The sequence below is a fragment of the Falco biarmicus genome, chromosome Z (genome assembly GCF_023638135.1).
Source record: "Falco biarmicus isolate bFalBia1 chromosome Z, bFalBia1.pri, whole genome shotgun sequence".
Classification (NCBI taxonomy): domain Eukaryota; kingdom Metazoa; phylum Chordata; class Aves; order Falconiformes; family Falconidae; genus Falco; species Falco biarmicus.
In genome coordinates, this window is record NC_079311.1 from 29,985,627 (window position 1) to 30,009,180 (window position 23,554).

The 23,554-nt window shown below is 40.3% G+C and overlaps 1 protein-coding gene across 1 annotated transcript in view; it reads left to right on the top strand.

Moving 5' to 3' along the window:
- Positions 1–23,554, top strand: part of RNF38 (ring finger protein 38) — a 112,151-nt gene that overhangs the window by 1,520 nt on the left and 87,077 nt on the right. The window lies entirely within an intron of this gene.

The window sequence follows — 23,554 nt, forward strand, 5'->3', positions numbered from 1 at the left end:
GAAGCGGTATGGGAGAACGGAGGCAAACGAGATGTGGTTCGCTGGGCCTGGAGGGTGAAGAAATGAGATAACTAATTAGTCTTTTCTTAGAACGTATTTGTAGTGGTGCTCTTGTCTTGGAGGCTTGGATGATTTACAGGAGTCTGCAGTACGGGTGGTTATACTGATGGAAATCTTGCTCTGGAATGAAGTAGGTTTTATAAACAAGTTCCTCTTGAAATTTGTGGTTGACAGCGTATTAAAAGGATTGCCATGCAGAAAGTTGAGGAAGAACTCGAACTTTTACCTTTTGATTTGTACCACAGAGCTCAAAAATAGCTTTTCCTACATGCTGAGACCACATGGCGCATGGGGAAGATCAGTCTATCCTGTCTAGCTATTTGAGCCTTCCAAATAATAGAGGAGAAAAATATTTTTCCAGTATAGGTGATCTAGAAATGGAAGTTTTACCTGATGAAACTGTATTTCAACTTTTTGCTTTTAAATTGCTTGGACGTTCTTGTAGATTATAACCTTATTTTAAAGCATGATAGCAAAACCTCTCCTAACCTTCCCGCACTCTTAATCCGAGACAAATTGACCTAGTATGCTACTGTTGGGAGATAAAAGCTTTTGTATTGCTCGTGATTTGGAATGTCTTGGTGGAGAAAAGATTATATTATCATATAATGAATTCATCACAGGCCTAGTGTACAATGACCTTACTGTTGGGTTAGGGAATGCTGGGCTTTTTTTGGTTTTGCTTCCCCCCCCCCCCCCCCCCCCCCCCTAAAAAGGGAAGGGGCTTTTGGGGTTTGTCCTCAAATTCTGGTATTCACTAGCACAGATCCTGTGCTTAATGGTAAATAGAATAGTCAGAACCAGTTTTCTCAAAAGAGCTTTTGCAGACACCCAAGTTAAATGATTAAGTTTTACAGTATTCTTAAATCAGCATAGCAGGTGAATCCTTGTTTTAGTCGTGATCTGGAAAACTCAAATAATGTTTTCATGCAGTATGATCTCTGATTCATCTTCTCCTTTTGAAATAGCATCATAATTTACAGACAAATCCAGGAGACTTCTAGATTGGGGATGAGAAATGTTTTTTTCTTTTCTCCAAACAGGAAAACTGTTAATTTGACTTTGTGAAGGTCTGCCTGATTCATTCAAATACTTGCCACCAGTAGAAAAAAAGATGCACCAATCTCTGGCATCAGGGCTGAACTTGGATTGTTCTGCTGAGCATTCTCCTAGTTGTGTTCTTGAAAGCAGTAGTCCCCTATTAGTGGCCCTAGTATATTAACTTTTGATAAAAACCTGTATTGTGATTTGGTCTTCAGATATTAGGGGTTAGTAAAATTATGGTAGTTTACAAACAAGGTTGAGATAATGTTTACTATTTCTTTATCAACAGCAGAAGAACATCTAGTGATGGCTGGTTCTTTTTTGGTTTTTTTGTTTGTTTTGCTTTGTTTTGGGTTTTTTGTTTGGTTTTGTTCTTGTTTCTTTTGTATTTTTCTCCCCAACAGCATGTGTCAATAGAAGGGAAAGTATTTATGGCTGTCAAATTAGTGAAAGAATATTGGACTAGAAAATGTTGCACTGAAGAGCTGATTGTTTCGTTCAGGAAATTGATTCTGCTCCTAAGAGGCACTTCGCCTTCCATAAAATACTTTGCCTTTGCTGGGGTACATGCATCTCCTCAGTAAAAGAGAGAAACCCACCTAGAGGCAAGATCGTCAGCTGGGAAGAGAAGAGTGTGTCCGTAGTGGACGTTCTTAGACCTTTTCAGCATCACTTTTTTTTTTTTAAAGTCTGTGTTAACGTTCTCAGGTTTTGCAGCATTAGGAAAGGAAAGATGGCTTTTGAAAGTTGCCGTGTACTTAGGATACTGATGTGATGTCTGTAGCTGGTGAAAGTAGCTTTTCTGTTAAACATCTGTGTTACGCATGTCGGCTTTTTGCATGTCGTCAGGTAAACTTTTCTAAATTTAATTAATGTTGCTTGCCTGCCTGATGTTGCAAAGTCTTTCGTTAGAGTAACTTTAAAATTGTTGTTTAAGATCTGTGTGAGGCTAAGTCCTGTCAAAATATATTGTTAAGAGGAGTAATGGGATGTTCTTATTTTGGCAGATAACTGGGCATCTGCTAAGTCTTTCAGTCCGGAGAAACTGAAACTGCTGATGAAGGGATCAGAGTTTTCAAATGTGCGTAACGGCAGAATGTGAGGGGATGGAACTGCTTGTAAATATTGTATTAATGGGTTGATTAAGTGCAGTAGAAAGGTGTTTGAATTCACAATGGTTCTGCCTAATGCTTGTATACGTTAAGCAGTTGTAATACAAGTACTAAAACTCCCAGTATGTTCATATCCGCACATGTAAACTTTTGTGCCTTTAGCAATTGTGCATAGTTATACCCTCTATGCATGGTATGTGTGGTTTTGCTCTCAAACTGGAAATCAGTTACTGTGGCTTTATGGTGAGTGTCTTACTTGATTCTGGCATGCTTGGAGATAGATGCGAGTTATGTCACATAGATGCTTTCACAGCTTTATAACTGTGTAAAATAAAGCAAGATGGAGAGATAGCTTTTTAGTAAGAACAAGTGAAACACATTCAGTATGTGGATGATTTTCAAGAGTTGCGATTGATTTTGATAGCTTAAAACTAACCAACAAAAAAAAAACCCAAACAAAAAACCCCAAGTGGAAACTAGTATTGCTGCACCTTTGTATGAACTTAGTTAAACTGTGATACTCATAAGTAAAGAAGTGCCTTGGTGGTACTTTTTGGTTAAATTACCACAGTATTGTAAGTCTGTTGCTGTGCATGTTGGTTGGGTAGATGTTATGGTTTAACCCCAGCCAGCAACTAAGTACCACACCGCTGCTTGCTCACTCCCCCACCGTGCAGTGGGATGGGAGAGAGAACTGGAGAAGTAAAAGTGAGAAAACTCATGGGCTGAGATAAAGACAGTTTAATAGGTAAAGCAAAATCCACACATGCAAGCAAAGCAAAACAAGGAATTCACTCACCACTCCCCATGGGCAGGCAGGTATTCAGCCATCCCCAGCAAAGCAGGGCTCCACGATGCGTCATGGTTACTTGGGAAGACAAACACCGTAACTCCAAACATCCCCCCCTCCTTCTTCTTCCCCCAGATTTTTACTGTTGAGCGATATGTCATATGGTGTAGAATATCCCTTTGGTCAGGTGGGGTCAGCTGTCCTGGCTGTGTCCCCTCCCAGCTTCTTGTGCACCCCCAGGCTGCTCGCTGGTGGGGAAGTGTGAGAAGCAGAAAAGGCTTTGACACTGTGTAAATGCTGCTCAGCAGTAACCGAAAAATCCCTCCCTGTGTTATCAACAGTGTTTTCAGCACAAATCCAAAACATAGCCCCATACAAGATACTATGAAAAAATTTAACTCTGTCCCAGCCAAAACCATCAGGGTAGAACAAATCTGTCTTGGACACTAGATTGTCATTATCTTCAGTATCGCAGAATTATTATTAAAATGTTGGTGTGCTGTTTGCTAGTTTTTAATTATAAAGGAAGATAGAAGCTTTGTGTTTTTTAGAGAAAGTAGTTGTACTCTGAACAGATTCTAGTAATCATGGAATTAATGTTAGCAGACATACATAGAATATTTCACAAAGCTAGTTGTAATAAACATGAGTTGCATATTTATGGGATTAATTTGGGAAATAAATGCAATTATTTTCAGATAATGTACGTTTGTTTTAAGGCATTCTCTGCGACTACCACTTTATTTTTTATTTCACTTTGACTTTCTTTGGTAAATTTATATGTAGTGCTTGTGTAAACTGGAAATGATAATTTTATAGCCTGAAATTGTTCTATGCCGTAAATGTACTGTATGAAGTTGTTTTGGATGTGTGCTGTTCAGGTGCCAGCATCAACCAGCTCAAGTGAATGCTAGCAAATGTTGATTTCCACCCCCCCCACCCCCACCCCCCCGATACAAGTATTTAGTGTGAGGCTGAGATAAATGTATTTTAAGGAAAATTAACAAAATTAAATCAATATGCAGATCTTTTAATTATAGTTCTTGCAGTATGAACCATTTTATCTTTGCCTATACTGGGATATTTCAGATGTAAAATATGCAGGAACACAGGAATTAAAAGTTCCAAGTTGTCTCTACAGTACAAATTCCAGCAAAAAGACCAGAGATAAGCATTTAATTTTGAAATGCATGCTTTTCTTTGCAACATCTGCTTATGAAATAACCTAAATTATGCTTTTGGTCTAATCCATCAAGATATTGATTATTTTCAGTATCTGTTGATTTGAACTGGATGACTTGCTGGAACTGATACTTCAGCTGTCAGAAGGACTGTGAATTTGGGAGGTTACACAGAAAAACATAATATAGAGCTGCAATGTAGCAGGCAATGAATTTGGTTTGTAAACTTAATTGTCTTTTGTTAGCTATAGAAGTTGTTAATTGCCTGTAAAATGGAGAGATTAATTTTCATTTCAGAGGAAGTGTTAGGCGTAAACCTGTGTTGATTTTTCTGCTGGTGTCACTCCACAGGCATTAGTGAAGATGGCATGAATTTGCAGCTGAGAAGCAATTTAGGTCTGATGTCTTGTACAGTTTTTGGTTAGAGTTTGCCTGGTTTTGAAACTGATGGTCTCCTCTCAGTTAAAGTAACTGAAAGATAATTGATGATTCAATGTGCAGTACAGTCTCAGTTCAAAGAAAAAGAATGTCACAAAAAAGTACAGGTATACAGCTGTCAAACATTCCTGATCCCTTGCCTTTGCGTTTTGGGTTTCAGTCTTTCAAGTATTAACACTTCTTTATCACCAGCAGTGTAGGTGAACACTGGAACTATGTGACATTCACTGAAGCAAGCTGCTGATGCCTTTTCAGAGTAGGCTGAAATACTAACTGAATTTTGTGTCTATATATCAGACTACTGCAGATCAGATCTTCCAGTGAAGGATAATGATAACTACCTGGAAAGGACTATGTAGCAAGGTGTGTGTCTCTTTTCCCATGTAACAAACGACAGGACAAGAGGAAACGGCCTCAGGTTGCGCCAGGGGAGGTTTGGATTGAATATTAGAAAAAAATTATTCACTGAAAGGGTTGTCAGGCATTGGAACAGGCTGCCTAAAGAAGTGGTTAGGTCACCATCCCTGGAGATGTTTAAAGGACACGTAGATGTGGCACTTAGGGACACAGTTTAATGGTGAACTTGGCAGTGTGTATTTTAACAGTTTGACTCAATGTTTAACAGTTGGACTCAATGACCTTAAAGGTGTTTTCCAACCAAAATGATTCTGTGAATATATATATATTTTTTTATGTGTGTGTACTAGCTTTGTTCATGTTCTCACAGTTCGCTCTTACGTCTGCATGATTTGTCTGTGTTTAATGATAATGCTACAACATTTGCATTTTTGTATCTATCTGAAGTTGGCATCCCAGGCACATTACATGTGCTATTTGAACCTTGAGCTAATTCTTTACAATATGAAATTACTATAGAAGAATAGGCAGCAGAGCAGATTTTGTACTCCTACTGCTTCATACCCTCACTACTTCATCCATGCTTTTCATCCATTTGTAGAGACTGAACAGTCAACACTCTTCACAACATAGTCTGAGAAGTATGTTTGACTTGTCACAAAAAAGTTAAAATGAGAAATTTTGAAAAAAGATATTAAAAAACATGATTGTGAACACTGTAAAATATTGGAAAAGCTGTGCTCAATAAAAATGTTGGGTTTTTTCTTGACTCTTTATATTTAGTTTTGCTGCTTATACAGCCCTTTTTTCACCCACAGATTATATTGGCAAAGTGAAATCCACGTGTGCACAGAATCTTTTTGACCCATGTTGTTTTCCTGAGAAAAATAGGCTTTAAATCTTTTTCAACCAATAGCATTGCAGCCTTTTATATTAGTTCTTGCATCTCAGGTATTTTAAGTGCTCTGTTGTATGGCATCTGCTTCATATCAGAAGTCCAGATGGACATGTGTCATCTAAACATACGAGTTGTCTGTGTTAATGTGATGCAGGATGTGGGTGGGATGTATAACAAGAAGGTAGAGTACCAAAATATCAGAGAGCATCTTACTAAGTTTGCAGTGGGAGCTCCCTTTGCAAGAATATTCTAATATGATGGTGCTGCTTTCTCCCACCTTTGTTTTTCTGGGTCTTGTTTGCTTTGTTGTGTGTTTCTTTTTTGGTGCTGGCTTTTTTTTTTTTTTTGGCTTTTTTTTTTAACGTGTTCTGGTTGCATTCTTCTATGCTTGTTCTAAACATTTTTTTTTATTCTTCGTATATGTGAAATACAGTAAGTGCTTGGTTGTTAGCATTCCCTGAATAAGGAAAAGATTCTCCATTCTTGAGGGGAGATATATTATTATTATTGTGCTCTGACTTAAAATAAAGCTTTCTTCTGGAAGTTACTTGATGTGTAATGTCACATTACACATACACAACAAAGAATGTACACTTTGCTTTATTTAGTGAAAAATGCAGGAGGGTTTTTTAATTAATAAGTCATAGATATTTTCAGAAGTATTTTAAGCAAGCACAATGGTTTTGTTTTCTGAGCTTCTCAAATACACACATAGGCTCCAAATGTTCATTCTTAAGACACTCCTATGCAGGTCTTTCTCAGTGAGAGCCAGGCACCCCAGCTCTAAACTCCTGGGGTTTCTGTTCCCATTATCCCTGGCATTGTGCCTAGGTTGAGCCTCTGCATCCTCCCTCTCATGCAAGTCCTTTGCAACCATGATGAATGAAAAAGTAACGTCTGTGATCAGTCTGGAGGTAAAGTGTGTCAAGCCATTTCTCTCGTAGTGACTGGGATTCTGCATCCACACAGATAATCTGTGTTGCTTGTTGCATTGTCTAGCAGCTAATGTAGTTTTCTTCGACATGGGCTGTCATAGTATCCAGCCTTCAATGAAACTTTTAAGTATTTCAGAGCTCACAACTCTAAGCATTTGGTTCTGGTCACCAGCTTCTGTGATGATCCCAGATGGGAAACGTAATCTTAAAAGAGGTCAGACGCCGTCACTGTAATTGGGGGAAAAAAAATAATCAGAAAAGCTTACTTAACTCTTTCATTGATTTTTTTTTTTGTTCTTTTGTATAATGTACACAACTGTAGCACAAGGGTATGCAGCCAGTATGGAAAAGAACATTACTTACACAGTTAAAGGCTGTTTATGATTGGTTTTGATATCCCTTATGAATAAGAGAATTGCACTTTTTCCTGTAATGCTACTGATTTGTGCTCCAGGGCACGCTGTTTTAGAAGGAGGGCAGGAGGAAGGTTGTTAGTTATGTTACATATTTTCTGCTGTTGAGGAGTAAGGTATGAATTCTGTGAATTTTACTAAAATACATCATAAACTGTGTACCTGGAAAATTGTCTTGTTAGGAAAACTACCCTTAAATAGTTTAAAAATTGCTAAAAGCTATACACAGTATTTGTTCACATGACTTCTGTTTGTACGAGAGTCTGGGGGGTGGCTATTAACATTAGTGTGGCTAGTAACATTAACTGTATATGTAGAACAAATGGGTCTGTTTGAGAATACTTGGAACAGCATGAGTGCCGTGTGATTGAACCTGCACCAAGGAACTGCGACATACACTTTGAAAACATTTGCTATGTGTTTTTTCAGCACAGCTGGAAGTTATACCCTCTTTACCTTTTCCTGCTTTGCACCTGGTGTATGTTCATGTTCTGAAGTGAAAACTTGAGGTATTTACTATCTGCTTGGGTTCTTGCTCTGTGAAGATTTGATTTCGTTTTTAGGCACGTGGATACTTCTGCTTTCATTAAGAGCATGTGCAAATGTTTGCAGGACCTAAACTGTAGTGTCCGTTCCTGCCGTGTGCCCCCCAGTCAACATTTTAAAGTGATTTACTTTTTTTCTTAATTCCCCTTACAAATGTGTTTATTTGCCTATTTTTAGTGTGTGCAGGCTTTCTGTATAGATCTTCTGCATGGCATTGCTTTCTTTCCTGTTTGTAGGCTGGTGTGGCACCAAGTCAAACAGGAGTGAACAGTAGCTTTTGGAAAGAATTTTTGTGCAGATTTGGTAGTAGGTTATTGAGCCTTTTTGCTCAGAAACTCCAGGAATCTGTGGTTTGTATGTGTTTTTGAGCAAGATTACATAAAGTGTTTATGATATGATCTGAAAATTGCTTTTGCAGATGGCTCTGGAGATTGGATACAGGTGAGGTTTCTGAGCAAGTTCAGAAATTCCTTACTATTTTTGGAGGCTTGGGAGTGAAAGCCACTGGTGTGAGAAGTGCATTCAAACTTCAGAAATCTGTGACCGAGCTTGTAAGGAAGTAAAGCAGCAAACCATTGTACATGCTGCAGTGGCATTATTTCAAGAAAGTGGGAGTCCAGGTATATTTGATATTGTTCTTCATAGGTGTCTGTTGAGTTGGACTGAAAAAGTGAGTGAGACACACCCAGAAAAACAATTCTTTTCTTTGTTAAAACTTAATTTCATTTTTAAAACATTGGCAGCCTCTTGTGCCCATAGGGTCTCTTGCTTGCTGACTATGTAATATTTTGTTTGGTCGTCTGTGATGCTAAGCTATAGAAATGTGTATATGAATCTTCGTTTTGACTATGTAATATTTTGTTTGGTCGTCTGTGATGCTAAGCTATAGAAATGTGTATATGAATCTTCGTTTAAACCACTAATCTGCAGTATTTTTGGATTAATAAAATTTAAAAGGATTTATATTTTTCTTCCTAATTTTAAAGTAGTCTAAGGGTGGGAAAATGTAGTCGTACTGAGCACTTAGGAAAAATAAAGGACTTGTTGCATTTTGGCTGCTTTTTTTTGAAAAGGTCATAGTGAACTTGGGGGATTAGGGAAGAGCTATGAAGTGGTAAATATGGTAAAAATTGTAAGACAACAGTGACAGGGATGGTGTCATCTTACAAACTTGAAAAAAATACTGGTCCCCACAGTACAGCGTAATCTGTGAACTAGCTGGGGGACTGCTATTACTGAGCAACATATCTCTCTGATGGAGTAGTGGTCCTCCAGCTAGTTTGGAGATCACACTGTACTGTGGGGACCAGTCAGTATGCTGGCAGGGAGACATGCTGTTCAGAGGGATCTTGACAAGCTGGAGAATTGAGGATCTCATGGTATTCAACAAAGGCAAATGCGAAGTCTTGCACTGAGGCAGAATAACTGTGCAAAAGGTCAGGCTGGGGGCTGAATGGGTGGGTAGCAGCTCTGCTGAGGAGGCAGGTACTGACTTGGAGTGAGCTTGCTTGAGGACACCAGAGTGATGTGGGGGCTGGAGCATATGACCTGTGAGAAGAGCTGGATGAAATTACCATTGCACAGCCTAGTGAAAAGGTGGCTCACAGGAGATCTCAATGCTCTTTACCCCTTCTCTCATGGGAGGATGGAGAAAAGAGATACAGACTTTTGTGTGCTGGTAGGGCAAGAGGCAGGGAACAGGACTCAGGCTGGAACGCATGAATTTCTGGTCAGATATTAGGAAGATTATTTTTTTTTTCACCCTGAGGTGGTCAAGCACTGGAGCAGAGGACTGGGGACGCTGTGAGATTTACAAATTTGTAATTTTTGTACAGACACAGCAGTACACCAGCTACTGAGAAGAAAGTAAACTCTACCCTAGCTGAAACCAGGACATTACCTAACCAGTATTTATGATGTGATGAATCTACTAAAGCATAAATCTTTTAAGATCTTTTAAGAAAAAATGATACGAACAAGAATTCAGTCAGCAACATAAAATATGAGCACAACAGAAAGTAGGCAGAGTGAAAAACTGTGGTATATGACCTCCTCAGGTTGCCTTGCCATGTAAATGTGGAGGTGGCATTCTATGTAAAGCTGTCATGCTTGTTATTTTAGTCCTGTTTCTGTGTAAATAGCTTCTGACCTGAGGGAGGCTTTTGCCTTTCTTAAAAAGAATTGTAAGAAATCAGTGATTAAGTAGCAGATAAATTAGTCTGCATCCTAAAGGAAACACAGAGAGCTGATGCTGTTCTCTTTGGCTTACTGACCCATGGATATAGGTAGCTGCTGGGCTTTGAGGCAGCTGCAGTGTATGGTGTCTGTTACAGAGACACAGGAAAGAATGTAGGATATCAAGGACCAGGGAAATCAAAGGAATTGCAGGGAGCGTGAACTGTGAGGATCTGAAGGGGAACGGAGTTATTGCAGGGAGGGGAAAACAAAAATACAGAACAAAAATCCATGAAAACCAGTTTTCATTAATTCTGCTGCTCGTATAACTACTAATTTTTCTTTTGAGGATCACTCTTAAAACATCTGTGTCATAAAAGAGAATTTTAAAATTAATGAGTTGCACATAATTGTTATGGACTTGTTTAATGTGCATTAACTGAAGTGTCATCTGTATCTCTTGTTAACTGGCTGCATGGAGGCTGTGTGGCAAGTTGGGTAGTGAGGCCAAAAGAGGATACCAGAATTTTCTGGATTTCCTGAGTCTCCAGTCAGGTTGGGGCAAAAGTGGCTTTAAAGAATTTTAAAGAAAAGACTTGTGACTTTTATTTAATTTATTATTCTTCAACATTATGTTTCTGTGTCAAGTCAGTTGTTTGGGGTTGGTTTTTTTTCCTCCTATCATTTGTTTTTTAGATGATGCATCTTCTGGTTAGGACTGATGTCCCAAAAAGACGAACATTTCTAGTAGCTTAGGTCTTCCTTACCTTTGTGTTTCTCCCTATTGTGCTGTTCTACTCTTTTGGGTTTTTTTTTCTTCAAGTTTAATAGTGACAAAAAGAGGAGTATCAAAGAAGTCCGCATAAGAAGCCAAGATGTAGGAAATCATTCTGTCATTGTAGAAGCCCATAGGAGCACTTTGTTTTCAAAGTACCAAGTTTAGTTTTGGAGGCCTTTTATGTCTCTAGAGATTTTCAATTTAAGGCAGATTGTCTAGTCAAGAGATACCAAAATGATTGCATACTGAACTATTCTTAATGTTGATCTTCTAAAGATCTTGAATTTACAAAGTTTGGAGAAGAAATGCTAGCTAAGATTTATTACATCTCTGTAGAGGGAGGGCCTAGAATAATCAGATTTTATGATCTATGACAGCAATAGGTGAAAATACTTAAAATACTGTCTAGTACAGTTGGGATGACTGTTATTGAAGTCTGTGTGCTGACATGCTTTGATATTTACTATCCAGCATCTTTGCAGGTATTGCTTAGGGTTTGTCTGTGCTAGAAAGTTGTGCTGTGCTGTATTGATCAGTATAGCTAAAGTGGTAAAGAAGGGCTTCTCAGGCATGAAAGTGACTTTGAATTGCTTATTTCTGGAGAGTTTATCCTGTTCTGAGAAACAGGGTAGGTCATCAAAAAGAACATTTTGGCCTCATAACTCCCATTGTTCTTGGGTTATAGACCTAGTGTACCTGGAAGACTGCTGCTTACCAATACACTTGCCTGTTCTGTTATGTAGACCACCAGGTCACAGATGCTTGAAAGTCAAAGTTCCTAACAGTTATGTCTAGTATTGAAAAGAAATTTCCAGCCATATTGGGAGCCTATGTGGTGCCTTTTTGAAGTGCTTCAGCCTCCTTATCCCAGCAGACCATGTGATGAAATTAAGAGGTGATTTCTGACAAAACACTTGTGGTTTGTGTCTTTATCTTGCTTTGCCTAACTTTTGCTGTGTTGGTTTTGTTGCTCCTTGTGTTCAAAAATTTTGTGTGTTCCTCAGTTCATTTGACAAGTCATGCTGGAGCTTCCTGGATTGATCTCATGGCTTTCCAGGCTTTTTCCTTGCTTTTGCTACCTCCCAACCCAATCAAGCTTGTCCTTTTCAAAGCTGTCGCTGAAGGAACAGAGTGTAGTAAAAATACTTCAGTGGGCTGAATTGCACCTCTTGCACATTACTGTGTTCAGCATTCTTGTGGCCACTGGAGCTGTTGATGTTATCATCGAGGCAGTGGCATTAAGATGGGAGAGCTATCACGTTACCTTAGGAGAGGGGTAACTGGGACATGTGGATATTTGTTGCCAGGGGCTGTCCAGAGGTCTCAATGAAAAATACAGTTAGCAGGTTGAGGGTGACATGCTTGTGGGATGTGAAAGTGATTCTGAGCTTTGGTAAACAAAGTGCCATCCTGCTGCAGCTGCTTGGATTCCCTGTACGGATTTTGTATGAATGCTGGCAAAACTTTGTGTTTATGGTGTTAGCAAGGAAGGCTTTTGCATGTGAAGCAAACTGCTATTGTTATGAATTTATGACTCACAAAAAGAAGGGGAAGTGGATCTTGGTTGGTGTATAGCTAAAAAAGAAATGTGGCATCCTAGTGTTTTGCTCTGGATATGGCATATTTGTGTTGCAAAAACTTGGGTAGTGAGAACTTGAATTCTAAGTTTACTTACCCAGGCAACACAGATGTTACTTTCCAGAAAACACTGTGAAACAGAGCAGATGCAGTCAGGTTTTCAAGGGAGATTTGCTCTGCTGTATGCAGAAATTAAGGCATAATTCTCATCTTCAGCCATGAACACTCATGCTTCAGCTTTGCAAATCAAGTATTACGAGAACAGAGTTAATCTGTGATCTGTTGGTCTATGTTTGTTGATTTAACTGTTTCTGCTTATGTTCAGGGAGGCATATGTGCTCTTATACTGTGAGGTCTGTATTTGGAAAGGAGAAGGCAAGAGACATTATTCCTATAGATTTTCAGAAGTTCTGTGGCTGATCATCATTACTATAGAGAGGTTACTAGAAGGCTTTCTTTCACTTTCGGAGATGAGCCAGAGCCTGTTGGAGTTGGGGCAGCCTTAATTAAGAAAAGGGTAGTGTGCTGAAACAAAGATGGATATCTAACAATTCATGAGGTCATTGTTCATTCAGAGTCTCCCTTAAGTATATATTTACATTTCTGTTTAATATTCTCTGTTTTCCCACTTGTTATTATTACTGTTACTAGCATACTGATGGTCTCAAAAATTGCTGAGAGTTTAAAACATGCAAAACTGGAGATAAACCTAGTGTCTTGGGTTCTGACTCTCTTTTGCCTTGCGTATTTTGAGTTGTTTGTTTGCTGTTGGAATGCTCACAGGCAGACACACAAAACTTACATGCCTCAATATCTAGAACAGTCACCTCTGTATCTCTTAAAATATACAGTTGGTCACATTCCTTGGCTTCTAATTGCCTCAGAGCATTATGTAAGGTATAAAAATAAGTACTGCTGAGGAGGAAACTGGCAGTACAGCATCCTAGATTTATGTGTGTTGAATGCATTGTAAACTTCATGGAGTTCTTTTGTGAAACTTGTCTGCAACATATAACTCTGCTAACTAATGACGTGCTATTGGGGCTGGCTGACCTGGCTACTTTGGTATTTCTCTTCCAGTTCTGCACACAGTACTTCATGAGTACTGTGTATTTTTTGTATATCATTTGTATATCCAATTGAAGTACATCTTGACTTTTAGGCTTATTTCAGTTGAAGTCAACTAGACTATATGTATGCTTTTAAATCTGTGTATACGTTGTGCATAAATCTGAGAACCCTTTATTCTGGATTGTGTAGGTGTTTGCCTTAATTAAAAGCAAAAGTAGAAATGTGTTCAACTGTATAAAGAAACTGGTAATAGCAGCCCCATCAAAAGGAGTTATGACCATCTAGACTGGGCATAATTGAAGTAGCTTGCCCTCTTGCTCAAAGTTTTCATGTATCTAATAGAGTTTGAACTCAAATGGGTATTTTTGGTGTTAAGCTGCTAGATGAACAACTGAAGACTGCTGAGCTATATGGGTATGTCACAGGTACTGGCTGCCATGCATCTGTGTTACTGCTTTTGCTTTCAGTTGTTCCCATGAGTGCCAGTTGGAGCACAAGGAGCCATGGTAATAGGAGTGTTTGGGAGAGCTGGGTCTTGCTTACTTGAGAAAGGTGAGAGTGTGGTGGTATTGTGGAAAGTGCTGACGGAACAGAGTGACAGTGGGTGATAACTAGGCAGGCAAGACACCAAGAAATGAGATACCTTACTAAGTTCAAAGGAAAAAAAATACCAGGAGCTGAGAACTGGCTACAGGGAAGGGAATACAAGGAAACCATGAGAAAGAGAGGAGAGTTGATTACTTCTGTAGCCTGTTAGTGAATTAGGAGACATGAAGAAAATTCCAGAGAGCAGTTTGTTTTTGCAGAACATAAAAAATTAGAAACTGCTGAAAATGAAACAAAATCCTGTGGAGAAAGAAGGTTATGTTGTGGTGAGTTAACTTGGGTTGGATGCCAGGTGCCCACCAAGCCACTCTATCACTCACCCTCCTCAACTGGACAGGGGAGAGAAAAGGCTCATGGGTTGAGATAAGTACAGGGATCACTCCGTCGGTATGGCCACAGGCAAAGCAGGCTTGGCTTGTGGAAATTAATTCATTGCCAGTCAGAAGTCAGAGTACGATAATGAAAAGTAAAACCAGATGTTAAACCACTGTCCCCTCACACCTCCTTTCTTCTTGGGCTCATCTTCACTCTGGACTTCTCTACCTCCTCAGCCTGAGTGGTGCAGCTGGGTGGGGTGTGGGGGTTGTGGTCAGCCCATTACATATTGTCTCTGCTGCTCCTTCTTCCTTGCACTCTTCCCCTGGTCCAGGGTGAGGCCCCACACATGGGAAACAGTCCTCCATGAACTTCTCCAATACGAGTCCCTCCCATATGCTGCCGTTCTGCATGAACTGTTCCAGCATGGGACTCTTCCATGGGGTGCAGTCCTTACAGAATGGACTGCTCCAGGATGGGTCTCCTGTGGGGCCGCAGGTCCTGCCAGAAGACCTGCATCAGTGTGGGCACTGTCCACAGGCCCCGCCAGGAGCCTGCTCCAGCCCAGGCTTTCCATTCAATCGCAGCCTCCTCTGGGCACATCCATCTGCCCTGCTGTGGGGTCCTCCACAGGCTGCAGGTGGGTATCTGCTCCGCCATTAACCTCCATGGGCTGCAGGGGCACAGCCTGCCTTGCCGTGGTTTCCTATAGTCTGCAGGGGAATCTCTGCTTTGGCACCTGGAGCATCTCCTCTCCTCCCTCGCTGACCTTGACGTCTGCAAAGTTGCTTCTCTCATGCCTCTCTCCTGCTGTTACTGCAGATTTTACCCCTTCTTAAACATATTATCACAGAGGCGCTGTCACCATTGCTGATGGGCTTGGCTTTGGCCAACAGTGGGTCCATCTTGGAGCCGGCTGGCACTGGCTCTGTCGGACATAGAGGAAGCTTCTGGCATCTTGTCACAGAAGCCACCCCTGTAGCCCTCAGCCACCAAAACCTTGCCATGTAAATCTGATACAAGATGGCATGGAATAAAAAGATCTGGAATTATTCACATAGATAATCAATGCAGACAAACATTGCCTGTTGATACGTGCTTATCTCTCCTTTGACTGCATGAGGAATTGAGCTTGCAATTTTGTCACAGCTCCAAGACAGGTGCTTGAAGAAGGAAACATAACTACTTGCCATAGGGTGTTCTGAGGCAAGATGAAGTGTGTGAAGAGCTGGGTGAAAAAGCTAATGTAGAGGATCAGAATGAACTCAGCACCTTGTATTGTCTTGTGTGTGATTACTTATGATTTATGCAGTTTGCTGCCTAGAAGAATTCTACGACTGAAAAGGGTAATGCAGTTGACTCCAAAGGCAGGTTTTTTGGGTTATCCCACCTATAGCTTGCATCTAAAATTGAAAACTAGCTGCACAGCAGCCATTATTTTGAATAAAGAAATATGTATATACAGAAGGATCTAGACAGTGGCTATGAATCCTACTGATGTTTTCTAGAGTCAGAGATCTTAGGATACTGTATATACTCGTAAGTTTACCGTGGGAGAAAAGTCTGGAATTCTAAAGAAAATAAAATTACAAATTAAAAATGAAATGCTAAACCAAAACCTTTTAATGTAGAGAGAGATTGAAGTATTGTGTCTTTTAGGTTTTGGATGATTTTTAACTTCATTCACAAGGGACTCAAAAGTGGTGGGGTTTTTGTGGTGGTAGTTTTTTCTTTCAGCAGCAGAGAGAAAGCAACTGCAAGACTAAGAAAGATACAGAAGTAACCCAGGCATATAAATGGAACATATACAGTAGTGTTCAGACTGATCTACAGTAAAATCTGCTTATGAGTTACCTGCAGCTCTGTCATTTGATAAAAGTGCTGCACCTTGTCTGTGGGTTTTTTTGGTTTTTTTTTTTTTTTGTAAATGCAGTACCTAGACGTTTGTGTGTATTTTTGCAAGAATCTTGTAAGTGCATTACATCTGTCTAATACCTTAGATTAGACCGTCTTGTGGTCAAATGTCAATGGCTGTGATGTTCAGAGTAAACTGCAGAAAGCAGTCACATCCATCACAAGGACAGCGGGAGCTTTGTTATGTGCTTTCATGTAGGGACAGAGGTCAGCAAGTTTGTTGGCAGGAATAGAGAGTAATAAAGTTTGCTCCCCAGTGAAACCCTGTGTCTGGAAGAGTGCGTGGGGTTTATGAGTAAGGAGGAAAGGGAAGTGGCTTCTGTCCTTCTGTTTATAAGGAAGTGCTCCTTTCTGAGTAGCATTTGGTTCACATACCAAGAAAAAATGATTAAGAATTCTTGTATTCAAAAGGAACAGTTGGTGTTGCTGTAGGTATGGTTGCTGCGCAGTATTTTGTACTGTGGTGAAAACTGGCCCATTTTGAGCTTTTCTGAAGTGTTGCGGCTTAACCAAGACATCAGTATTCTTTGAAGAAAATCTGATTACATATTTTTGAAGGGATCAGTTTTTCACTGGAGTGAGTGGGTGTGGGACCCTTTAATGAACTCTTAGGTAGGTGGTCTCTCCTGGGAACTTTTACTGTGATGACACAGTGTCTTCAGAGTAAAGAACACCATCTGCATCCATAGCTAAAGAGTGTTTCAGTATTGGGCAGTCTCTTTCTTTGTATTGTGAGGCTGTGGGACCTTTGTGGCAAAACGGGGGGAAAAGTTGAAAATGGGACATGCTGCAAGAGCTGGTTTGATTTGTGGTTGGGTTTGTTTTGAGCGTTTGGCATTGGGTGCATAAAGGCAGATAAGGACAGCTTTGGTCTTTTCAGAGTTCAGAAAACATTTGGTTTGTGTGTGTCATAAAGCTCTGAATCAGGCATCCACCCCTTTATTAACCTGTCTAGAAGTAGTATAAGGAATGTCCTAAAATCTAACTGTTTCTAAGGTCCTAACTTCATGCACACTTAAACTGCAGCTGGAATAGCAGAAAAAACTGCCCATTATCACCTGGATTTTAACCACAAGCTTCTAAGCTGGATGAACAAACTGCTGCAATTTAACGCTAGCATTAGGTGTTAAATGAGGTAAATCCCTTGTTCACTGAGTGTTCCTACAGATGGTAACTGCACTATGTGAGAGGGCTGGAAGTGTTTCCCCCAGTTGCAGTGCTTCCTTAACATGGGATCAAGAAATGAAAGCCAAGAGGTTGCAATCATTTCTTTTCAATCTGTGTGTAGTAACTTTAAGTGATGTTTGTTTCCACCTCTCTTCATCCGTTGTAACTGTTGGGTAGATTTCTAGGAGCACTGAGTAACATGGAGGGTCAGTAGCTACTACAGTCTTGAATATAGAGATATTTTAATTTTTCAGTAATCTGAAGGATTATTTGTGTAACCAGTAATCTATTCTGGTAGCCTTTAGGGAGTTATTAGGATATACAGATAAAATTTCAGACAGACCCACAGAGTAAACAAGTGTCTTGTAAAAGTAAATAAATAGAGATTACATTGACTTATTTATGGTTTTGGCTGTTAAATTCCCCATGTGAAGATAAAGATAGTGATAGCATCAATGATGAAGAAACATATACTTGGTAACTTGAGAGGGTGGAAAAGATAATAACTTGGCATTTTGGAAAGAAAGTTTCATTTTGTATTGCATGCAGCTCTACAGTAATGCAAAGTGAGTGAAAAATTTCACAGATGCAGTCACCTCAATGTGCACATATTTCTTTCAACTTTGCCTTCATTTATGTGATACAGTTTGTTCATGAATCAAAAAGAATAGCTTGGTTTCCACCCTACCTGCAGTTCTGAGTGATCCTATTTTGGAGACTGAAGCTAGAGGCCTCTCATGTTGAGGGTGGCAATTCTTCTTGCCTAACTCTCAATAATACTGCAAAGCGTAAGCTTGCGGGCTGGTAGATGCCACCTTCAGCTGCTGAATCTAATTTTTGCCAGGCTCTGCTGTATGGTTTGCACACATAGCCCTGGTGCTTTCTTCCTGTGCTTACAGTACTAGTTCATGTTTGGTGCTTTTTGTCTTGTGTTTGATATGCACCAGCAAATACGATGTAAACTGTGTTCAAGTCATATGATGAATATTAGATAGCTTTTCTTTCTTATCAAGTACAAAGCAGAAGACCTGAATTGCTCTTACCACCCAAAAGCATGTTATTGTTTCGCACAAGTGTATTAACCCTGTTGTGCAGAACTAAACATGACTACACGTTTTGTTTCCAGCTGAACTCATCATGTTAAAAATGTTAACAACATTTTAGCATCACGGTTATTTTTAACTTAAAGTTCATTTTCATAAGCTTTGTGGTATCATTGCCAGTATTGGAGAGAAACAATTTCCTGTAAAAACTGGGAGTGTTTCCATCATAAGATACCACTTCTGTTATGAAAATAATGTAGAAAACATTGGCAGTTGGCCAAGTGAGATGTGTGTCTAGAAATCCAGAGGATAGCTTAGTCATTTGACTCTCGGAGAACTAACATTAGATTGAAGCAAACTGCTGATATTACTTGAGTTATAAAATCTGGATTGTGCTTTTCTCTCTCAAAGTAGCTCTTGAAAGGAGATCAGGGCATACTAGGAGCATTAAGCAGGGTCTTCCAGTTTTTCTGATGGCTTCTGAGAGGCTGCCTGTACTGAGAGCAATTTTCGATTCTCTGTGTTGGGCTCTTGATAAAAGGATACTTTGACCTCATAACATCCCACCACTGGTAGAAGTAGGAATCTTTTAATATAAGACCGTCCCCAGGTTGAGCTTGTGTCTGGGAGGTGTTCTCTCCATTTCCTTTTTTCCTAATCTTTAGTCTTGGCTGCACATACCCTTGTTTAGTTCCTTGGTACTCAGATCCTAATCCCTAACATTTCCCTACGTTCCAACTTGTCTTACATCCATCACTTCTGGGTGTTCTGAGGAGGAAGAGAAACAAAGACATCACTTCCAGAGGATTTACATAACATTTTGTTTACTGCTTTCTTTTCTCTTAAGTTCTCTTAGTGCTAACCTTACCTGCTGCCTTTCCTCTAGTTTCAGTTTTTAGGTACCTGAGTACAGAAGGGTCTGTCATGTGCTAAGTGTTAAGCAATCTAAAGAAAGTTCAGACTTTCCTCAGTCCCCTTGTATCCTGCTAGAAATCAACAATCTCACCCTTAGTCATGTTCCAGGAAAATCATAGGCTTAGTATCTGGCTTCTGAACCAGGAAATAACATTGCTTGATGGGGCAAAATCTTTTTCCTTACACTGTTGTGCTTGGAGAAGCTGCATCTTGCGAAGTGCAGTGAACGGATAGTGCAAAAAGAAAATCTGATAATCAAGCAGACTGCTTTCCGAGCAGGGAGAAAGTGTCATACAGGTTCTATCTAACCTGGTGCTAGGAGGTTGCTTTTGCCCTGTTCGGGCGCTTACCAGTCTGTGATAAGACTGCTAGGGCTGTGGAAAACTGCTTGTGCCCAGTAAACCACACAGTGTCTTTTAATGGATTTCCTACGCTGAGAGGGAGTGCTCTTGGTCCCACTGGTGATGTCCTGCTTTGTCTTGCTGCTTTACTGAGGCCACACAAAAGTACCAAAGTGCTTTCCAAAACTTGGAACCTATCTACAGCTGGAGTTAAAATTCTAGAGGTGTTTGGGGAAGGTGAGCAGTGATTTTTGGAACTAATTGTTCCTGTATTGTAAGATATAGGTTAGTCCTAGGTCAGTCTGGGTTGTACCTGGTTGCTACTTGTGACCCTCAGTAGATGCTTCAGAATGAATTTTGAGTGAGGCACAAACTAAGTTATTCTTCTCATGGTTTTGCCCGAGGGACTCCCTGAGCTGGAAGTTGTATCAGGCACATGGTGTTCAGCAGACTGGACTTCTTTTCTGAGGCACAGTGAGTAACTGTTCCCTGTCTACCTGCTGTATGGCACTGGTGGTGTTCACTCAGTCATCTAATTTCTAAGCTGAAGAGTCCAGTCTATATGTTGTCTTCCTCACCCCTCCCCTGCCCCCCACCCCCCACTTTATCACTGTTCTGTGACTCTAGTTACGGGCTCTTAAGGATGCAGTTTTCGAGGTAATAGGAAACCCTGAGTGTACAGCATTTTCAGTCTTCTTCTGTAGTCCTTTTATGCTAGTTGTGAATATTCATCTGTTAGCTCTATCAGAAGCTTTGCAAAGAGACCATTTCCATTTAAGGGGAGGAAGCAAAGGGAAGCTTTTGATCCACACGTGTAGCTGAGATTATTGTTCTCCTTGTGTGGGTTCTTTTGTAATTACTGGCGCTGAATTACATCTGTTGCTTCATTTGCCCCTCACTTGCTGTTGTTAAATCCTGTCATAATTCTGTTTTATTTATATTCAGTTTGACCCTAGGTGTTGCTACTCATCTTAATAGAGTAGAGTAGCATATATAATAATATAATAGAGTAGAAAATGAGGATTGCTTTGAAACTAACAAGGCCTTGTCCAGTGTTGCAGAGCCATGCTAGACAGATGAAGAATAAGCCCTCCATAGTTGCACGGTTCTGCCCACATTTCATTCAGCATATTTGCATGTCCATGTGGAAATGTCTGGGTCACATCTCTTGCATGTGCTTTACTGGCAGTGTGCTACTCTGACCGCTTCTGAACAGAGCGTGTCTTGATGTTCTGGAAACGTGCGGCAATGGCCTGGCAAGGAGGATAGAGGTCTGCAGCAGGGGTAGCTCCCTCTGACTTTGGTCATGATTCTGTATTCTTGCTCCACTTTATCTCACTGAAGGTATTTTTTGGCCCTCTCCCAGCTTTTGCTTATGAAATGACTTAAACCTTTTTTCCTCTTTAAAATGGTAAGTAACTGGATTTCTGGACAACAGCCTGATTTTAATTGCAATGAATAATTAGGAAGCTTTTATAGTAACCCCTCACTGCTTCTTCAAGATGACTTACGAACCTACTGATCCCTCCTTCCCCTGCTTTCTGGGAATGTATCCACTCCACATTCCACTGCCGGGATTGCCTCTTTTCCATATCTTAGAGAGATCCTAGTAGATAATATTGCTGTTCAGCCAGAGTGTACAAAGCTGTAATTTCACTGAAGGTGAATGGAGGTTGGAAGATTGTAAAATGCCTGCACAAATCTAGTTGTTTGCTGCGAGGAGTGCTTCCAGCTGTCAGCTATATTCCAATTTCCACTTGTGTTTTGCACCTGCTTGGGAAGTTTGGGTTCTGTCCACTAGCTAAATCAACTTGCTGCTTCCTTGAAATTAGCAATACCACAACTTATGTCTCACGTCTACTTTGTTTGTCTTTAAAACAGAGAACTAAAGAATCCTTTGCATGTGGTAATTATCCTGAGAGCTGTGTAAATTTCTTGAATAAGGTTTAAACAATGCTATTGAGGAAAAGTCTCCTAAATGTAACTGAATGTCACACTGCGGGCAGTCTCCTTGCTCTGAGAACTTTGTATTTCAGAGGCAAAGTAAACTAAGTTCTGACACTGTTCTTGTGAATATATTGACTTCTTATTGAGCCAGTGTCATGAAAGAAGAATGAGCTGAACCTTTATAGGCTTTTGCAGTAGTGGAAATGCTGGAGACAGAATTCATGTCTTGCATCTGCAGTTGAGCTGGTGGGAAGAGAAAAGGCAAAAGGATTCACCCCGGGGGGCTGCTGTACTTAATCAACGTGGCAGCCACATCCTTCACGTTTCCCAAATAAGCTTTCACTGGACTTCTGAGCTTTCTGGTATCTGACACATGCTTGTTGTCCAATTTAAGCAGTGAATGAGTATTTGAGTCTTCTGATGGGGAAATACTGTGTCTGGATAGCGTTAACACTTCCTATTAAAAAGAAGTCTTCAGTGAGATGTAGGCTATCATTAGCATGCCTGTTGGCCTAGGTTACTGACTGGATGTTTAACTTCATGCTATCGAACTTGTATTATCTGGCAATATGCCTTGCTAATGCCCAGGCAGAAAGGACAATGAGTGAAAGAAAATAATAGTAATTAAAAAATGTGCTGGGAGAAATGGACATTTTGCTACTTGTATATGGTGGTATAGCAGATCCAGTCAAAGAATTCTGGTACATTTGGAGTTAAAAGAGAAAGAAAATTGAACAGTTAAAGCAGTATCTGTGGTGCTGAACCACTGCTTGCTTAAAGGCTTAGCTTCCAAGAGTGCTCAAGTAACTTATGTGCTGTGGTTTAGTTTTTGCTGTAGCCATACAAACATAGGCTAGCTTTTCCATTTCTTGGTTCTGGGTAAGAAAAGACTGCTTAAGGAACACAGTTCAGTTCCTCAGCGTTAAGGCAGTTACCTGACTTTTTTTTTTCCCACTGCTGTTTTTCTCCTGCGAGCAACATCAGCAGCTTCTTGTACCTGTAAAGTCTTAACTGTTCAAACATACTGTGTAAGTTAGGGAACTGCAGATTAAATACTGTGATGTATGATTAGCCCAGAAATTTTTATAATTTGTTAATATCTGTTCTTGTTAAGAGTGTAACACTGTTACAAGGTGCTCACTATTAAAAACTTGCCTGCAAGGTTATCTTGTGAGGAGTGCAAGCAGAAATGTGACAGCGCAGGGAAACCTGGGGGCAGTAAGTGCAGAGGTAGTCTGCTTAGAGTGGCAGTGCTTCCCCGTGCTTTCCCAGGGACTTTGGGGAAGTGCTGGATGATTAATCTGTCCTTGCACAGGAGAGGGATGAGGCAGAAAAGATTGTGCTTGGTTGCTTGTCCGTTAGTCAGCCACAGCCTGCCTTCTGATTATCACTGTTAGGGTTTCATAACCTGCTTGACAATGATGATTAGGCTGACCGCTTAGGGGTGGAAAGTGACATGGTACCACCAATACAGCTGGCAGTCTGTATTGCAAGAGTGGAACTAGGGCTCAGTATCGGAAAGTGCCTTGACCCTTCTTTTCTGGCTTAGTTGATTGGTGCACTGTTTTATGGATTTTGCTGCCTTTAAAATGTCCAACTTTAATGACAACTCTTGGACTACTTCACTGAAAACATAAAACTCCAGGAAGGCAATGCTACAATAGTTGGGCTGTGTGATGGTTTTGGTGGATTGTGCTCTTTGCTTTCTGTGAACTAGGTGTGCTTGTCTTGAGTCATAAACTCAAGAACCTAAGTATGAAACACTTTGTGAGCCCTCAAGGAACAGCAGGTTGTTTTGCATTCTTTCCCTTCTGTGAGAACACAGACTCTGATTTTAGCGAGACTGCAAAGTTCTTCAGGGAATAAAGTCTAAACCAAATTGGTTTTAAGTATCGTGTGTTGAAATGTGTTCCTTGAGTCTGGACAGTGG